This window comes from Microcebus murinus, chromosome 23, assembly GCF_040939455.1.
Source record: "Microcebus murinus isolate Inina chromosome 23, M.murinus_Inina_mat1.0, whole genome shotgun sequence".
Lineage (NCBI taxonomy): Eukaryota > Metazoa > Chordata > Mammalia > Primates > Cheirogaleidae > Microcebus > Microcebus murinus.
Window position 1 is genome coordinate 28,464,339 of NC_134126.1, and position 17,968 is coordinate 28,482,306.

A 17,968-nucleotide genomic window follows, 5' to 3' on the forward strand; every position below is an offset into this window, starting at 1 on the left:
CCAGCCTGACCAGCTCTGTGTCCCCATTTCCTGGGGGAGCATTTGGTGAATGGGCCCCTCACTATGGTGGAAGGGCGTCCGTGGTGTGACTCTCGTCTGTGAAGGCCGTGCAGTACGGTGGTTAGAAGCACAGTTGCTGGAGCCGGACTTCCTGGGTTTGAATCCTGCCTGTTCCTTTCTACCTGTGTCCTGGGGGCAAGTTACTGAACCTCTCTGTGCCACCGTGAACCTCTCTGTGCCACCATTTTCTCATCTGTGAAGTCCGAATTTTAACAGTACCTGCCTCATAGCTTGTTGTGAAGACTCAATGAAGTTTTGGGTGTAAAAGCACCTAGAACTGGGATCTTGACTACCCCACTCCCAGCTTTCCCCCCTGCCACTCCCCTACTTCAGCTGCACAGCTTTTCCTGTAATCCTCTCTCTGCAGATTATGCCATCTCTCAGCTCCGGGGCTGGGCCCCTGGGAGGGACGCCTTCCTCCCACCCTCCTCTGCGCACTCGCACAGCCCTGGGGTCTCGCACCCCAGCTGCGGCTGCCCGCTTCTCTTCCGTCTCCCCTGCTGGAGTGACAGCTTCCTGAGGGCGGGTCTGGGTCCCTGGTGCCTAAATTCTGCGTGGCATACAGTAGGCCCTCAATAAGTCAGTGTGGAATGAATGAATGGAACATTATTCACTGGGAGTTCCAGGTTTGGGTCTTCAGTGCAACATAGAAGGGTTTTGCAGGTGTCACCAAAGTCCTGGGGATGCCTTAACATCATTCATGTCCCTCCCCCGGGTCACATGTGCCCCGCTGCCGTGGGCATCAAGCACACAACGATGGGCCAGGCCAGGGAAGGGGACCGTGGCCTCCTTCGGGACAGCGGAGGGAGGAGGCGAAGGAGAAGGGAATTTGGACCTGGCAGAGCGAGACATCTGCTGCCCCCAACTTTCCTTGGGCCTTCAGGGGTTCCTATGACCCTGGGGACCTGCTCGTAGTGTGACCCAACAACGTTCCCTGGGCTGGAGTCAGAACAAGGGGCTGGACCCACAGCTCCACCAAGCCGCTGCCCAGAGCCCGTCCCACGGGCATGGTACCTGCTCTACTCCCCAGTGGTTTGAGGCTCAAATTCGCCCACTCACATTCTTCACGCCCCCACACCCATTCAATAACTTTGCTAGTTAACTAGTTAACATTAACTATTGTTAATAGTTAACAATAACTATGCTGCTAGTTGCAAGTTGGTTAAGACGCACGCAGCCCCTGCAGCCCCTGCTCCCGGGGAACTTGGAGAGTTGTGAGACAGACAAGCAATGAAACAAGCAGCTGAAGTGTGGTGAGTTATGATCAAGAAAGTGCAGAGTATAATGGGAGGGAATGAAATGAACGGGGGTCCCGGGAATCTGTGCCCACGAGAGACTACTAGATACCACGCCTTTGGCACCAGTATCACCCGCGTGAGCAGAGGGCAGTCCTGGGGCAGGGGCAGGGGGTGGGGGACAAGACCTCTCCCGCATTTATTTCACATGGAAATAAAAGCTCCACTCTGGAGCTGGACAGCCTGGGTTTGAATCCCACCTCAAGCCTTTTCTGGCTGGGTGACCTTGAGCAAGTGGCCTAACCTCTCTGGGCCGCATTTCCCGTATTTGTGATGGTGTCCACATTACGGGGCTGTGGATTCCATGACAACATCTGGAAAGTGCTCACCGCAGTGCTTGGGCACAGCTGGCTCTCTGCGCCTTGTGAGCACTGTCCCTGTTTCCACCACGACCACGTCGCGTTCTGTGCCGTCTTCCTCCCCCGACACCCTCGAGGGCAGGGACCCTCAACTTCCTCCTTCGTCTCGGCATCCCCAGGGCCTGGCCCGGTGCCCGGCTCAGAGCAGGCAGGCCAAAACATTTGTGGAGTGACAACTGACTGAGCCCTCGAAGCGACACAAGGATGGGCTGGCCCAGAGTCAATGCCACCCGAGGGCGGGTGGGGCTCCTCTGTTTGGGAAGGGGCCCGAGGGAGGACGCCAGGGCTGCAGGGGGCTGAGTCAGGGGATGCGGGGGCCAGGTGCCGAGCTGCTTTTCCTGCTCGCAGGTCCCAAGGGCGCAATGGCCATCTGCCGGGGCCACAAACGGCAGGCTCGTCCTCCGGGGCAGGTGCCCAGGGAGGCAGAGCCCAGAGCCAGCCTAGAGGATTTGCGCTTCTGCCACTGAGTGCCTGGACCAGGGACAGCTAGCGGGAGAGTCCACATGGCCCTGCAGAATGGATGGGGTGGCTGGCCAGGCCACGGACGGAGTGCCAGCGGGTGCCCGGCCCTGCCCTCCCTGCACGGGGAGGAAGCTGGGGCCCAGGTGGGCAGGGGCCTGCAGGCTCGCAGTCTGCTCACCCGCGTGCCCCCGCCCCGCTGTACAGCCCGCAGGACACAGGCAGGGCCGTGGTCTCAGCCCCTGCAGCCCAGCAGAGCCCCGGGTTGGGGGGCGGGGTGTGCAGGGGATCTGACAGTCTCGGCTGAGCGGGGCTCAGTCGGAAACACATGCTAATGGTGACTGTGTCCGCCAAGAGCTGGCTTTCATGCTAAGGGACGAGAAGAGGTCCAGGATGTTGGACTCTGGGTGAGGGCGTCCCTCTGCGCTGAACTTGCTCAGGGCCCGGCTCCTTTCTCTCCTCTCAGCCCCGATCCTGGAGAGATGGAGCCAGCCAGGGGTGAACGCTGAGGATGTTGGCGGAGTTCCCGCAGGTGGGGACATCCTGCACGAGAGACCGCGACCTGCCGCTGCAGGGACCCCGGCGGGCCGGGACTCCAACAGGAGACGCTTCAGGGCAAACGGGGACACAAGGGCTGGGGGGTTGATGCCTCTCAGACATCAGGAGGTGCCTGCCGCTGCCCGGAGCTGTCCCCGCCCTGCCCGGCGCCACAGCTGCACTGTGGCTTCACACCCCACACACCCCACACAGGCACACACACGTGCACACACACATGCACACCACACACACCTGACACATACATCACACACACACACCCCACACAGGCACACACATAGCACACACAGCATGCGACCACACACACCTGACACATACATCACACACACACACCCCACACAGGCACACACATGCACACACAGCATGCACACCACACATGCCTGACACATACATCACACACACACACCCCACACAGGCACACACACGTGCACACACACCATGCACACCACACACACCTGACACATACATCACACACACACCCCCCACACAGGCACACACACGTGCACACACACCATGCAGACCACACATGCCTCACATACATCACACACACACACCCCACACAGGCACACACACCATGCATACCACACACGCCTCACATACATATCACACACACACCCCACACAGGCACACACATGCACACACACCATGCACACCACACACGTCTCACATATACATCACACACACCCCACACAGGCACACACAGCACACACACATGCACACACACCATGCACACCACACACGCCTCACATACACATCACACACACACCCCACACAGGCACACACATGCACACACGCATGCACACACACCATGCAGACCACACATGCCTCACATACATATCACACACACACACCCCACACAGGCACACACACATGCACACACACCATGCAGACCACACACACCTCACATACACATCACACACACACACCCCACACAGGCACACACATAGGACACACACACATGCATATACACCATGCACACCACACACACCTCACATATACATCACACACACACACCCCACACAGGCACACACACACATACAGCATGCATGCACCCCCATGCCCCCCCACATACATACACACACACCCCGTGCGTGCATGCACACACACACCAAATACATACACACGCACACACACCACACAGGCACACACTACCCCACCCCCACACCACACACACCCCGCCCCACCCCTGCCCCTCCCTGCTGCACACACACCGCTCTACTCCTTTCACAAGCGAAGACGATTCCAGACAGTCATGCCTGTCCAATTCCGTGTTATGTTTCTAGCAGGGAATGGGGTGGTGGCTGGGATTGCAGTTCTGTCTGAAGTTGTTTGTTGAGATAAGGGCTTTTAAAATATTTTTAAAGCTTTGTTATTATTTGTAATTCACATACCATATAATTTACCCCTTTAATGTATGTAATTTGGTGGTTTTTAGCTTATGAACAGAGTTGTGCAAGTGTTACCACAATTTTAGAACCTTTTCATCACCCTTTAAGAAACCCCATACCCGTCAGCAGTCATTCCCATTCTCCTAGTCCCCTGACCCCTGGCAATCAAGAACCTGCTTTTTGTCCCTACACATTTACCGATTCTAGACATTTCATGTCAATGGACTCGTATAATATATGACCATCTGTGACTGGCTTCTTTTACGTCGTGTAATGTTTTCAAGGGTCATGCATGTGATTGCATGTCAGCGTTTCATTCCTTTCTGTGGCTGAATACTATTCCACTGGGTGGATGTCCCCCATTTAGCTTGTCCATTCATCATTCCATGGACATTTGGGCTGTTGGCTATTATGGATTATGCTGCTATACACATCTGTGTACAAGCCTTTGTGTAGACGTATGTTTTTAATTCTTTCAGGTATATACCTCGGTACAGAAATATTGGGTCATATGGTAATTTAACATTTTGAGAACCCGCCAAACAGTTTTCCAAAGAAACTGCACCGTTTCACATTCCAACCAGCAATGCCTGGAGCGTTCCAATTTGGGATAAGGTTTTAAGTGTAGAATTGTGTTTAGGAAGTGATCGCAGGAGACAACGGCAGGGAAGTAGGGCAGGGAGAGAGGGAAGGGAAGGAAGCCAAAGAAGGATCATTATCAGGCGAATTACCACTGAAGGTCGCGGAGGCTCAGGGCCGCTGAGCACCTCTGGGAGCCAGCAAAGAACTTGCCCTTCGGAGTTATCCCGCCTGAGGGGCAGGGGGGGCTGGTTGAGGGCTCCTGGGCTCCCGTGTTAATTTCCTGTCAATTCCTTTTCCGCCGATGCCAAGGCGAGAGAAGCAGGCGCAGCAGGAGGAAGCCAGCTGGCGAGGGCATGCAGCTGCTTGCAGAAGCAGCTCAGCCTGCTGTGCTCTGTGGCTACGGCAGAGGAGGGCAGCGGGCACCAACAGCACCTGCTACACAGTTCCTGCCCTCAGGGAGCTTACATTCTAATGAGAGAGCTGTGAACAAACACGGACTACACACACAGCACCATTAGGGGAAAAGGCGGGGTCAGGGGATGGAGGGGGAAGTGGGCTGCTGCTTTAGCTTAGGTGGTCAGGGTAGGCGTCTCTGAGAAGAGGAGATCCCAGCTGAGACCTAAATGAGATGACAGCAGGCTGTCTGAAGCCAGTCGAGCGTCTGTATTGAAACCCGGGCTGCGGGAACAGCCAGTGCTAAGGCGCTGAGCGGAGGATCCTCTTGGTGGGTTGGAGCAGCTGCAAGAGGTCCAGGAGGCTTGCGCAGAGTGAAGGAGGCAGAGTATCCTAGGAAATGAGATCAGGGATGCAGCCAAGGGGCCTTGGCAAGTTCCGCCAAGTTGGGAAATAGTTGGAATTTTGTTCTAAAGATAACAGCTGCCGCTGGGTTGGTGAGAGCAGGGGAGTTTCCAAGTCTGGTGTCCGCTTTCCTTTCTTGCTGTTGGAGCCACTGGATTTCAGAAGTACTGAAACTTCCCTGCACCAGCCTTCGGTGAGCCTGGTGGGCCCTCAGGAGGTGCTGGCACTGACACCCCGGCATTCATTCATTCCACGTGTTACGTTCCAGGCGCTGTTCCAGGCGCTGGGTACGCAGCAGTGAACATGCCTGACATGAGCCCTGCCCTCATGGGACATGCAAACAGGAGGAGACTAATACACAACCTAATTATGTACTGTAGGTTATAAACACAGAGCCCATGTTAGAAAATGATCACGGCTTTAGACTGGGGAAAAATGAACAGGTGTAAGGGATACAGAGTGCTGGGAGGTGCTTAGAAATTCCAAACAGAGGGGTCAGGGGTGGTTTCCCCCAGGGGCTGACAACTCCTTCAAGGCAGCACCGCTCAGCCCGGCTGGCTCCCAGGAAGCCCCCTCCCCACTTCCCCAGCAGGGTCTCTGCAGCCAGGGAAAGGGCACCATGGCTGGATCTTCCCGTGGCGTGGCCGGAGAGGGTAGCAGGAGCCCCAGAGCGGAGGACGAGGATGAGGACTGGTGTGCTCATCAGCTGGTCCAGGCACACAGTCTGGGACGGGGAGGAGGGGCGGGGTGGGGTGGGGGAGGAGGGGTGGGTCTGCCAAGCCACAGGGGAATATTGATGAGTTTTCTGGCAAGAAGTGACGGGGCTGGTGGGGCTGGTGTAATGAAGACAGATGATCCCAGGCCAGCTCTGCTCATCTCCTGCGGGAGGAGAAGAGTCACCACCAGGGCCAGGGGCGGGGCGGGGGGCTTGCCAAGTGCCTGCTGCGCCCGCTCCTCGGCATCTTGGCTGTCCTGCTGCCCCCGGCTTCTCCCCGGCCGTCCCTCCTCCGTCCTCTCGCCTTAGCCGCCCTCGCCTCTCCTTCCTGCCCTGCTTTCCCCTTTCCCCGCTTTTCTCTCTGCTGTCTTCTCTCTTCCCCATCTCTCTCGGTCGCCTGGCTCTCCCAAGCTCCCACCCCATTTCTCTCCTTCTCTGCCGCTCCCCCAGCTTCCTGACCGACCTCCAGAGCAACACGTGGCCTTTTCTCTGGGGATTTCCTGCCCCCTGACAACTGTCCAAACAGAGCCACCCCATGGCCCCGCCGTTCTATCCACAGTCTATCGAGTGCTCGCTCTATGGCGGGCGTCGCCGCGCCAGCCGCAGACCGGGGCTGCAGCAGGACCAGGGAGGACAGGACACGGAACTTTTCATTTTCCCCGATTTTTTCTTTCTTCCTTTCTTTCCTTTTCTTCCTTCCCTCCCTCCCTTCCTTCGTTCTTTCCTTCAATTGCGGTGAAATGCACATAACAACACAAAATTCACCGTCAGCGACACTCAGTGCACTCACAATGTTGTGCGTCGCCGTCACCACCATCATCACCCCAGATGGAAACCTCATACCCACCAGCAGTCACTCCCCGTTTCCCCTTCCTCTCAGCCCCGGGAAACCACGCATCTGCTTTCTGTGCCGTGGGCTTGCCTATCCTGGAGATTTCACATGCACGGAATCATGCGTGTGGCTTTTTACGTCTGGCTTCTTACACGTGGCAGAAGGTCGTCAAGGTTCCTCTGTGTCATAGCAGGTGTCAGCACTCCATTGCTCTTTCCAGCTGAAAAATACTATGCTGTAGGGTTACACCATGTTTTGCGTATCAATTCATTCATCAGCTGATGGACATTTGGGTTGCCTAGGACACCGAATTTTGACACAGAAGCCCTGGGGTTGAGTTCTGCGCCGCCCCTGCCTGTGTGCCCCTGAGCAGCGTGGATGTGTTTGAGCCCTGACACCCCCACCTACGAAACTGAACTGTAAAATGTTAAACCTCTGGCGTCTTTTAGAGCATAAGAAAAATGATCCATGGTCCTCTGTGTTGATGAATTAGAAATGGCCTCTCACCTCTCTTTCTGTACCTCCTTCCCATTTGCTATTGAATTTGGGATCCATGCTCAATAAAAAGATTCATATGCCACAGTCAGGTGGACGAACGCCTATTTGTTGTGTCCTTTGTCATTTAGAACATTTACCAATTTTTTTTTATTTTTTTTTTTTTGAGACAGAGTCTCTCTTTGTTGCCCAGGCCAGAGTGAGTGCCGTGGCGTCAGCCTAGCTCACAGCAACCTCAAACTCCTGGCCTCAAGTGATCCTCCTGCCTCAGCCTCCCTAGTAGGTGGGACTACAGGCATGCGCTACCACGCCCGGCTAAGTTTTCTTATATATTTTTAGTTGTCCAGCTAATTTCTTTCTATTTTTCAGTAGAGACGGGGTCTGGCTCTTGCTCAGGCTGGTCTTGAACTCCTGAGCTCAGACGATCCACCCGCCTCGGCCTCTTGAGTTGCTGGGACTACAGACATGCGCCACCATGCCTGGCTGATCTTTTCTATATATATTAGTTGGCCAAATAATTTCTTTCTATTTATAGTAGAGACGGGGTCTTGCTCTTGCTCAGTCTGGTTTTGAACTCCTGACCTCGAGCAATCCGCCGGCCTCGGCCTCCTAGAGTTCTAGGATTACAGGTGTGAGCCACATTTTACCAATCTTAACATGCATTCTTTTTCAAATTTCAGTGTCTTTGAAATTGCTATCTTACAACCAATGGTTGCATAGTAATTTGTGATGCTCTTTATTTTCTTAGTGATTTGTAAAATAATTGTGCTGATTACAATCAGTGGTTCGAGGTCAGTATAATGTGCCAGGCATAGGTCAGTGACTATCGCCATGAACAATAAGAGAAATAAAAACTGACTCCTGATGAAGTGATGGGATTATGTAAGTTAACCCGTATCCTGGTATGTGAATTCCCAGCTAAATGAGTTGAGATGGAAATACTGATTTACTTGAGCTGCCATTATGTCAACACCATTTAAAAAACTATGCAGGCACCCCTGGCTGGCATGAGTGGCTCTAAAACACGCGGCCACCGTGACGGGGCCAGAGATGCAATGAGAAAACGAGTGTGGATGGGCTTTGTGAGCTGAGACGCTTGGTAGAAGTGTGAGATGAGGAATTAGTCTCTCATCGTCCCAAAGCACCGCCTTCCGCCCTGCCCCTCCAGCCCACATACAAATACGGAATTTTTTCGCCTCCATTAAAGCAGGCCAGATATCGTAATCCTGTCCCAGGGAGCAGAGGGCTCCGTCTGTGGGGAGGAGGGGCGGATGGGTGAAAGTTGGTTAGAAATGCAGAATTCATGAGCTTGGCTATTTGCACACCTCTGCTAGGAACGTGTCTGAGCTGCTTGGGGAAGAAACCCATGCTCGGTTGTTCTGGCCCTGCTCAAATCTTGTCTCCTCCTCGAGCCTTCGACTGGGCCAGCCTGTCCCTAAACCCTCATGGCAGGCCATCGGCCAAGACCTTATGCTAACTGCTCCCAGGGCTGTCTTCCTTCTCCAGCTGGACTGGGAGCTATTTGAGGGCAGAGGCATTTTGCAAATCGCATAGTTTCCCCATAGCTATAGCGTGGGACGATGGATGGAGAGGAGTCAGGAATCAGAGCGGCGTTGCTCAAAGTGTCCACCCAGACCACCTTCGTGGGCTGTCGCCTACCGGAGCTAGTTACAAATGAAATTCCTAGGTATCCACCCAAGAGATTATGGCTCAGTAGGTATGGCCCGGGAATCTGCATTTTAATAAGCTCTCCAAATATTAATAATTCTATGCTCAGTAAAGTTAGAAAACCACCTAGTCTAAGGCTTAAACTAGGTGATCTTGTAAGTGCTTTCCAACCTTGGCAGCCCGTGATGTGCTTTCCTGTCTTCCAAGCATTTGTCCCCATCCTCCTTGTCATTGAAAGTCTACTGTCTGCCTGGCTCCTGCCAGTGTAGGAGACCAGTGTAGGAGACCAGTGCTCAGCCAGGACTCGGGGAAAGAGCCAAAGAGGAGACTAGCAGGTCATCCCAGCCCCCAGCAAGAAAGCAGGGAGGATGGGGGGAGGCGGAGGGGGGGCAGCGGGCTGGGAAAGGGAGAGATGGGGCAGGATGGGGCTGAACAGGCAAGCAGAGGTGCACTTGGACCCTGGCTGTCACTAGCGGCCCTGCTGGTCCCACTGCCCTGCTCACCCATCCAACCACAGGGGAAGAAGGGGGCACTGCTAGCTAGACATCTCTCTGCTTTGATCACCAAGAGGGCTCACTAGGCCACCAAGAAGAAGGGGCTGTTGAGGCTTAACAGGACTAATGTCAGAGGAGGAAGGACAACACGCAGGGCCTTTGGATGCACTAACCTGCTCCACAGAGCTGGTGGCTCTAGACCGACGCCATGGAGACCCCTGTCTTTGACCTTGCAGCTATGTCTCACATGGCTTCCCTTGTCCGAGGTGATCAGGCTAGTGCTTAATAACAGCTAGTGCAGCCACCATTTGTTGTGCAAGGCACTGAGCTAAGCGCTTTACATGCCTCATTTAATCTCTGTGCCAACCCTACTATTTATTGAACCCCGTTTGCAGGTGGGAAAACTGAGGTTGTGATATATTGCACAAAATTACCTGGTTCTTTCTACCAGGGAGTATTTCACCTCTTCCTCAGATGTCCATCTCTGTCCTAGTCACTCTCCTCTTCATCCCCCCCCCCCCGCCTGTCCCTATCTCTCTTACAGCAAGAGGCCTAGAACTCAACCCAGCGTGGGTGCTCCAGGGGTTCTGCCCTGGTTTGGGACACTTCCCTTCTATTGATGCATTCCTGCAGTGGGCTTCGCCACACTGGGGACTTGACCTGAGCCTGCTGTCAGGGGAAACCCCTAAACTGATACTCTTGGGTCCTAACCCCCCAATCCTACTTTTATATAGCGGGGATTCTGTGCTCAAGTCCAGCAATTCACATTCATTCCTATGGAATATTTTCACCTACGTGCTTCTTGTCTGCCATGCCCCCTCTGGACAGTCCCATACACACATGCACGTGCTCCCCTGTCCCGCAAGACAGGTTTGCATTTTGGACAACTGCTCCATAGGGACCATCTGTTGTCCAATCCTCTCCTCCAAAATGGGGAAACAGGAGTTGCATACATGCTTCTTCTAGGGTTCGCCTGCCCACGTCACACACGCAGGCCAAATGGCTTTGCTACCAAGAATGCAGGCTCCGGGTCACACTGCCTGAGTTGGAATCCCGGCTTGAGCACTTAGCTCTGTGTCTTTAGGAAATTGATTTAGCCTCTGTGCCTCAATGTTCTTCTCTGTAAAATGGGGATAACTATGTCTACCTTATTTGTTATTTTGAGGACTAAACATGGTAGTAATTGCGCATTATATATCTCCTCCTCCTCCTCGCCTCTTCCGGCTTCGCTGGGTCTCCCAGGCCTGCTTTCCTGCTCTGACACCTCCCACATCTGCCCGATCACACATGACCTTAGGGGAACACAGAATTTCTGCGATGAAAGGGCTTCAGAGGCAGTCTAATGCAGCCCCTTTGTTGTTCAGATGAAAACCACAGTCCCTCCTGCCGTCCCTCTGCCGCTTCATTTTGTTCCAAAGTCATTGTATTTCCAGCGCTCCAGTCTCCACCTTTTCTCTCTCCAGCTCACGCAGCAATCAGATCAGCCTGCTTTTCCCCAGCGCAATCAGCCAGCTCCCAGCCTCCGGCCTGCCGGATTTATGGCTCTCTGCCGGCTCGTGGGGTCTTTAGGGGTCTGTGCAGCTCAGGAGTTATGGGCCAGCTGAGACTGGGCTTTTGGTGCACTTGGCCCAACTTGTCAGTCACCTCCTGCGGCTGGTTGCATGGAAAAAAGAAAATAAAATACGAGGGCCAATATGCTGACCACATTTTATGCTCTTCATTGAAATCCAAAATTTCTCCCATGGGGCATGCTGCACGCTACTCGGAAGAGAAAGCCAGAGACCATCCTGGAAGCAACTGGGGAAGGAGGACTTCAGGGAGAATACAGCATGTCTGAGCAGCTAGGGGTTCCTTCTCCGGGGAGTCTGTGCCCGTGTGCCAGGGCATTGCACGGCGGCTGGGTGGGAGCTCTGACTTCTCTAATTTTCCATGAATCCCTCCAAGCCAAGGTTCGTAGTTACGTAACCAGCTTTAAGACAATTCCTCGGCCTCCTCCTTCCAACCAAACCAAATACCTTTAGCCCTTCCTAATACAGAAACGCTGGGGCCAGCCCTCTGCCCGAGGGGCATGAGGGGCAGCCTGCCTCGTGTATGTGAGGCAGTTTTGCAATAGTGGGGATGGGTGTTGTGTAGCTAGCTTTCTTTCCAAGTAAGGAAAAAAAAATACAACAATTATTTCTTAAGATAAAGGACATGCTAAACACTCAGGAGGGTGGGGGAGAGAAAGAATGGACAAAATGTCAGACTAAAAGACAATCCTTTAAATTGAATTAATTTGGCCTTATTACAACACCACTAGATTGCCTTTATATTTGTTTTTTTGCAGCAGTGTAAAGCCTAGGCCTGCAGTCTGAGAGATACGGGACTAACTCAGGGTCAGCCACTTAGCAGGGTGTGGCTTTGGGTACTCACCCATAGACTTAAACACTTGATGTCAGTAGACCTGCCTTCAGTTTGTACGGCTGTAAAACAGAAAGAATAACACTTATCTCAGTGGGTGGTTGGGGAGAGAGGGGCAGGGAAGGGAATGGGACGGTTAATCAGCATCTATGAAAAGACAGGCAAGTCGATATTAGATATCCATAACCTAGTGATTGTGATCCTGACCATTTTACAGATGAGGAAACTGAGACCCAGAGTCCAAGTCCTTTGTCCAAGGTCACTCTCGGACCCACAGCTGGCACCCGTGTCTGCCTGAGCGCAAAGCCCTTACTCTCTAAGGAAGGGCAGGCGGGAAAGAGGGAGGGGAAGGAAAGAGGAGTTTAGGGTAAGAGCTTCTGGTCCAGGATTCAATTTTCTCTGTGAAGGAAAGCAAGGTCCCCGACTGAGGTGGGGAGGCAGGGCAGCGTCAGGAGGGGTATAGGGTCAGAGAAACTCCATGGCTCCAGGACAGGGAGCTTGGGCACTCAGCCGTCCTCAGAGGTACTGATGCTAAGAAGTGGCTCCGCCTCTGGTTTTCTCCGTGACATGCTCCTCAGAGGGGGTGGGTGGCTCCCTTGTTCATGGAGAAGAAGAGATTTTATTTTTTGCTTATTTCGGAATCCCAGGCCCTAGTACAGTGCCCGGCACATGCTGGTAGTAGCAAATTTATGTACTTAATAAATACGAGGGAGCACCTACTATGACCTGGCTCTGTTGTAGGTGCCGGGGACTCAGTAGTGACAAAGGCAGATGAAATCCTTGCCCTTACATTCTAATAGGAGAGTCAGAAAATAAACACAGAAACCCACAAACAAAACAATCTCAGACAGAAATAAAGCGGTGAACCAAAGTAAGACAGAGTAATGGGAGAGAGTGGCTGTTTCAGGGGGCCTTTTCTCAGAAGGCAACATTGGAGATGCGGGACGTCATTCATGCCAGGATGGGGGAAGGGCGTTGCAGGTAGAAGGAACAGCAAGTGTGAAGCCCTGAGGCAGGAGCAATCTCAGAATGCTCAAGCGAGCGGGAGGAAGGCTTGTGGGGCTGGAGAGGAGGTGAGTGTGCGGGAGAGTTGTAGGCTAGGAGAGAAGAGGGGTCGGACCACGTAAAACCTCATAAGCCAAGTTAAGAAGCTTGGATTTTATTCTATCTAATTCCAGTAAGAAGTCTTTGGACGGTTTTTAGCAGTGGGTGGGACGTGATCTGATTTGTGCTTTCAAGCACTCACTCTGGCTTTTCGGTGGAAAGTAGACTGTAGTGGGAAGGATGAGTGGAGGCAGGAGGCCAGTTGGGGAGCTGGTGCAATAGCTCGGGAGAGAGGTGAGACCACTGGGCTCAAGGGGCAGCTAGGGGGACGGAGAGAAGTGGCTGGATTTGGGCAATGGGTCTTGCTGATGGACTAGCTGCAGGGAGTGAGAAGAAGAGAGGAATCAAAGATTTCCCTAGGTTTTTGGACAGAGCTCACGGTCCTAATAACTGGAGGAGGAACAGGTTGGAGGCAATAGGTATAGAAATCAAGGGTTCCATGATGGACGTGTTAAATTTGAAATACCTGGTAGCCATCTGTTACGTTCTGACTTGTGTCTCCCAGAGAGATGTTTGAAATCCTAATCCCCAATACCTGTGAATATGACCTTATTTGGAAATAGGGTCTTCGCATATGTAATAAGGTGAGGTCATGTTGGAGACTAAGACCCTCCACATTCCAACGACTTGTCCTACACATGGGAGGCCCCGGAAAAATAGCCTAAGACGAAAATAGCACCCAGCCCTCCAGCTACAGTTCCGGGAAGAATGCATTCCATGACGTGCTTGCTCCAGGGCATGCTACCTGCAATTGTTCCCGACCCCCTGCCAGGTTGGGGTTGAGTGATCAATCACAAACAGCTTCCGGTGCCATTGGGATGCTGATTGGGGCTGATTGGCCCACACGCAAGCCTCATCATCCCCCCACTCTATTTTTCTGTTTCTCCTTCCTTGTTTCTGTATATAAAACCTACTAAAAATCCAAGTAAAGTAGACTTTGACAACCCTTTGCTTGGTCTTGTTCCTTTCTCTCACCCATCTCTTTCAGGCAAGGTCCCCCTTGACCCCCGCGAGTAACAGAAGGTCCCACGGGCCGGGACAAGGTCATTAGAGTGGCCCTAATCCAGTGTGACTAATGTCCTTATGAGAAGAGAAAAATCTGGAAGTTGGCACATGCAGAGGGGAAAACAACATGTGAAGACACAAACGCAGAGGCAAGACGGCCATGCAAAGTTGGGGAAGGGCAGAGTTTGGAGTGATGCTGCTACGAGCCAGGGAGCGCCCGGGGCTGCCAGAGGAGGAAAAGAGAGGCAAGGAAGAGGAGGGTGTTTGTAAGGGAGACAGAGTAAAAACCACAGAAACGAAGGTGGTGAGGACAGAATTGGTCACATGTAGGACACGATGGACAATCAAAACTTGTTCCGTGAATTAGGTCCCTAGGAGATCAAGAATAGTTGGAATAAGAGTCGCAAAGAAGACCAGGCGCAGTGGCTCCCGCCTGTAATCCTAGCACTCTAGGAGGCCTTGAGGTGGGAGGATTGCTCAAGGTCAGGAGTTCGAGACCAGCCTGAGCAAGAGCCAGATCCCATCTCTACTAAAAATAGAAAGAAATTAATTGGTCAACTAAAAATACATAGAAAAAATTAGCCAGGCGTGGTGGCGCATGCCTGTAGTCCCAGCTACTTGGGAGGCTGAGGCAGGAGGATGGCTTGAGCCCAGGAGTTTGAGGTTGCTGTGAGCTAGGCTGACGCCACGGCACTCACTCTAGCCTGGGCAACAAAGTGAGACTCTGTCTTGTTAACGGAAAAAAAAATCCAAACTCTGTAAAATAATTTTAAAGAGATTTATTCTGAGCCAAATTTGAGGACCATGACCCGGAGCCACTGCCAAGAGGCCTTGGGCAAGTGGACTCGCTGTGGCTGGGTTACAGTTTGGTTTTTATACATTTTAGAGACAAGGGTTATGGGTAAAGCCATCAATCAATGTGTGGGAGTATACATTGGTTTGGCCCAAAAAGGAGGGCCATCTCGAAGCGGGGGCTTACAGGTTATAGGTGGGTTTAAAGATTCTTTAGATTGTAATTGGCTAAAGACATGAAGCTTTGTCTAAAGAGGTGGAATGTTTTAACATAAACTGTTTACCAGAGGTAAGCCACCATTTGTTGCAAATAGAAGGCCTGCTGGTTTGTCTTGCATACCCTCAAGCCTATTAATGGGTTACAAAGGAAGTCTCCAAGAAGGGAGGGGGGATGATAAGGCTTGTCTGACCTCCCTCCTCCTGGCAGGCAACTTTGCCCTTGAATATTCCTCTGGCCACGAGGGGGTCCATTCAGTCAGTTGGTAGGGGTTGAGGATTTTAGTTCACAGTCTCAAAAAAAAAAAGAGTCGCAAAGAAAATGAATTGGAAGAATAGGAGGCATCAGCGACTCAGATGCCTGAAAGTGGATTATTGGAGGTATAGACGTTGGTGAGAACAAGATTTAGTTCTTTCTGTGGGAGTGGGGGAGAAGACAGCAACAGGTAGCAGGTGGTGGGGTCTGACCACATTGTTATCAAAGATGCTGGAGGTTTTGCAGGAGGAAGGAGGAGAAGTTTGGAAGGACCTCGGAGACCGTGAAATGTGTGGGGTGTGAGGGGAAAAACCAGGCTTCACTGTTGTCTACACACTTCACCCTTGCCTGTAGGCAGGGATATTGGGCAGGCAGAGTCTTCAGGGGTGAGCCAGGTGTCAGTAGAGCAAGACAGTGAAGGGAAAGCTCAGGGCAGGGTTTAACACATTAACTGCTATGTGAGTTGTATTTAACTCACACTAGTTTTGAGTCCAGGACCTCATGAAGCATATGTAACTCACACGTCTCTTCACCTTGGGAGCCGTGTGAACTATTTTTCAAGTTGCATATAACTCATGCACAGAAAACAATAAAAAAACAACACATTTTTCATTACATTAGAAAGGATCATTTTGTTTTCGGAGTTTTTATTCTATTTTCGTAATAAAACACTGTGGCCCCAAGGAAAAACCTTTTTTTCTAGCGCGGCAGTCAATGTGTTAAGGATGGGGGGCATTGGCTGATGACAGACCGAGTTCCAGGGCATATAGTGAGGCAGGGCAGGGACAGATGAGAGGTGGAATCGGATCACAGCTGTACAGCGGGGTTTGGGGTTCTGGTCCATGGGGTGATGGATGATGCAGTAGGTAGGGCTTGTGGTACGAGGTGTGATGGGGTACAGGCTGACACTGTCATCAAGGAAGTTGAGAGGGCCAGGCGTGGTGGCTCACGCCTGTAATCCTGGGAGGCCAAGGAGAGAGGATCGCTCAAGGTCAGGAGTTAGAAACTAGATTGAGCAAGAGTGAGAGACCCCGTCTCTACTGAAATAATGGAAAGAAATTAGCTGGACAACCAAAAACATATATAAAAAAATTAGCTGGGCATGGTGGCGCATGCCTATAGTCTCAGCTACTCAGGAGGCTGAGGCAGGAGGATCGCTTGAGCCCAGGAGTTTGAGGTTGCTGTGAGCTAGGCTGATGCCACCGCACTGAAGCTACATGCCATCTAGAATATGCAGCTGGCAGGTGTGAGGACTCTACTGAAGAAAAGGATGGGCGAAATGAATCCTCGTATCCCCAAGGTGTCTAGTGCTGTGCTAGGCGCACGACACATTCATTGTCTAAAACTGTGGATCTGTATCTACATCCCACATCTGATGTTCTGGTGACTGTAACAGGAACAGCGCCCAGTGCACTGCGCACAATAGATACTCAGAATCCTTGGGCGATGATAATCTCCAAGTACCTTTGACTGCTTAATATGGAAATAGTTTGCACTTTGTCCCTTCTGATGACAGTCATTCCTGTTTTCAGGACTGACCAGGGACTGGATTGCAGTTGCTTTGCGTTAATTAGGAAGGGGTGGGCAGGAGGCAAAGATGTGTGTCAGGAAGGTGGCCTGCCCAAAGTTGGAGCTGGAAGATGTCCCTGACCCCCTTCAGCACCTGAGCCAGATGAAAACACAAAAACACTGCACCCTGAGCCTCGGAAGGGGAACAGTTTCTTTTCTGCAGAAACTCAGAGCAGAAGAAGGAGCAGCCACCTCCTTTCCTTAGACTGAAAGATGCCATTCCAGCCCTGGACCTCTGATGCTCCTTCCTTTTCTCCTTAGCTGCTGCTTCTCCAGAATAAATTCTTTCTATTTCTTTTAACTCCTATTTTGCTAGCCTTTCGGATCCTGTTGCCGTCCCCCATGTTGCACTGAGGCTCGGGTCACCACCTCCGCCTTTCTCTCCCCAGGATTTTCCGCAAAATGTTCCCTTGTCCCAACCCTTTCCCTAGTACCACTAAATGTGAGAGTCCAAAGGTTTCTCTAAGAGGCCTCTGAAGTTCCCACTGCTGTTACACCCCAGTGTCTGAGGTGACCTGGTCTCCCTGTGGCTAAGAGAGTGTCTCTTTGTGCTGGCTGATGAATGGCTGCCCTGTCTTGTCCCAGGACCTCAGTCCCCGGAGGGTAACAGGAGAAAGCCCACTCCCCTCCTTAGGCTCTGCACCTGCTGCTCTCAGCTTTCCTCTGGGCCACAGTGTGTGCGGGCAGGTAGCTACTCACTTGCTGGAGAAGAGCAGCAGTTAGCAGATCAGGAGTCCTTCCTGCCCTGCCCTCTCTGGCCAGAAACGGCCTGCTACGGGGCTGCCCAGGCACATGGCTTGTCACCCCCATTACCCGTGCTCTGTGCCCACTCCTCTCCTATTACTCGCAGGGATTTGGATCTCTCAAAAGGAAGTGAGCCCTCTGGGATGCTGTTTCCCTCTGTGACTGAGGGTCTCAACTGCAGA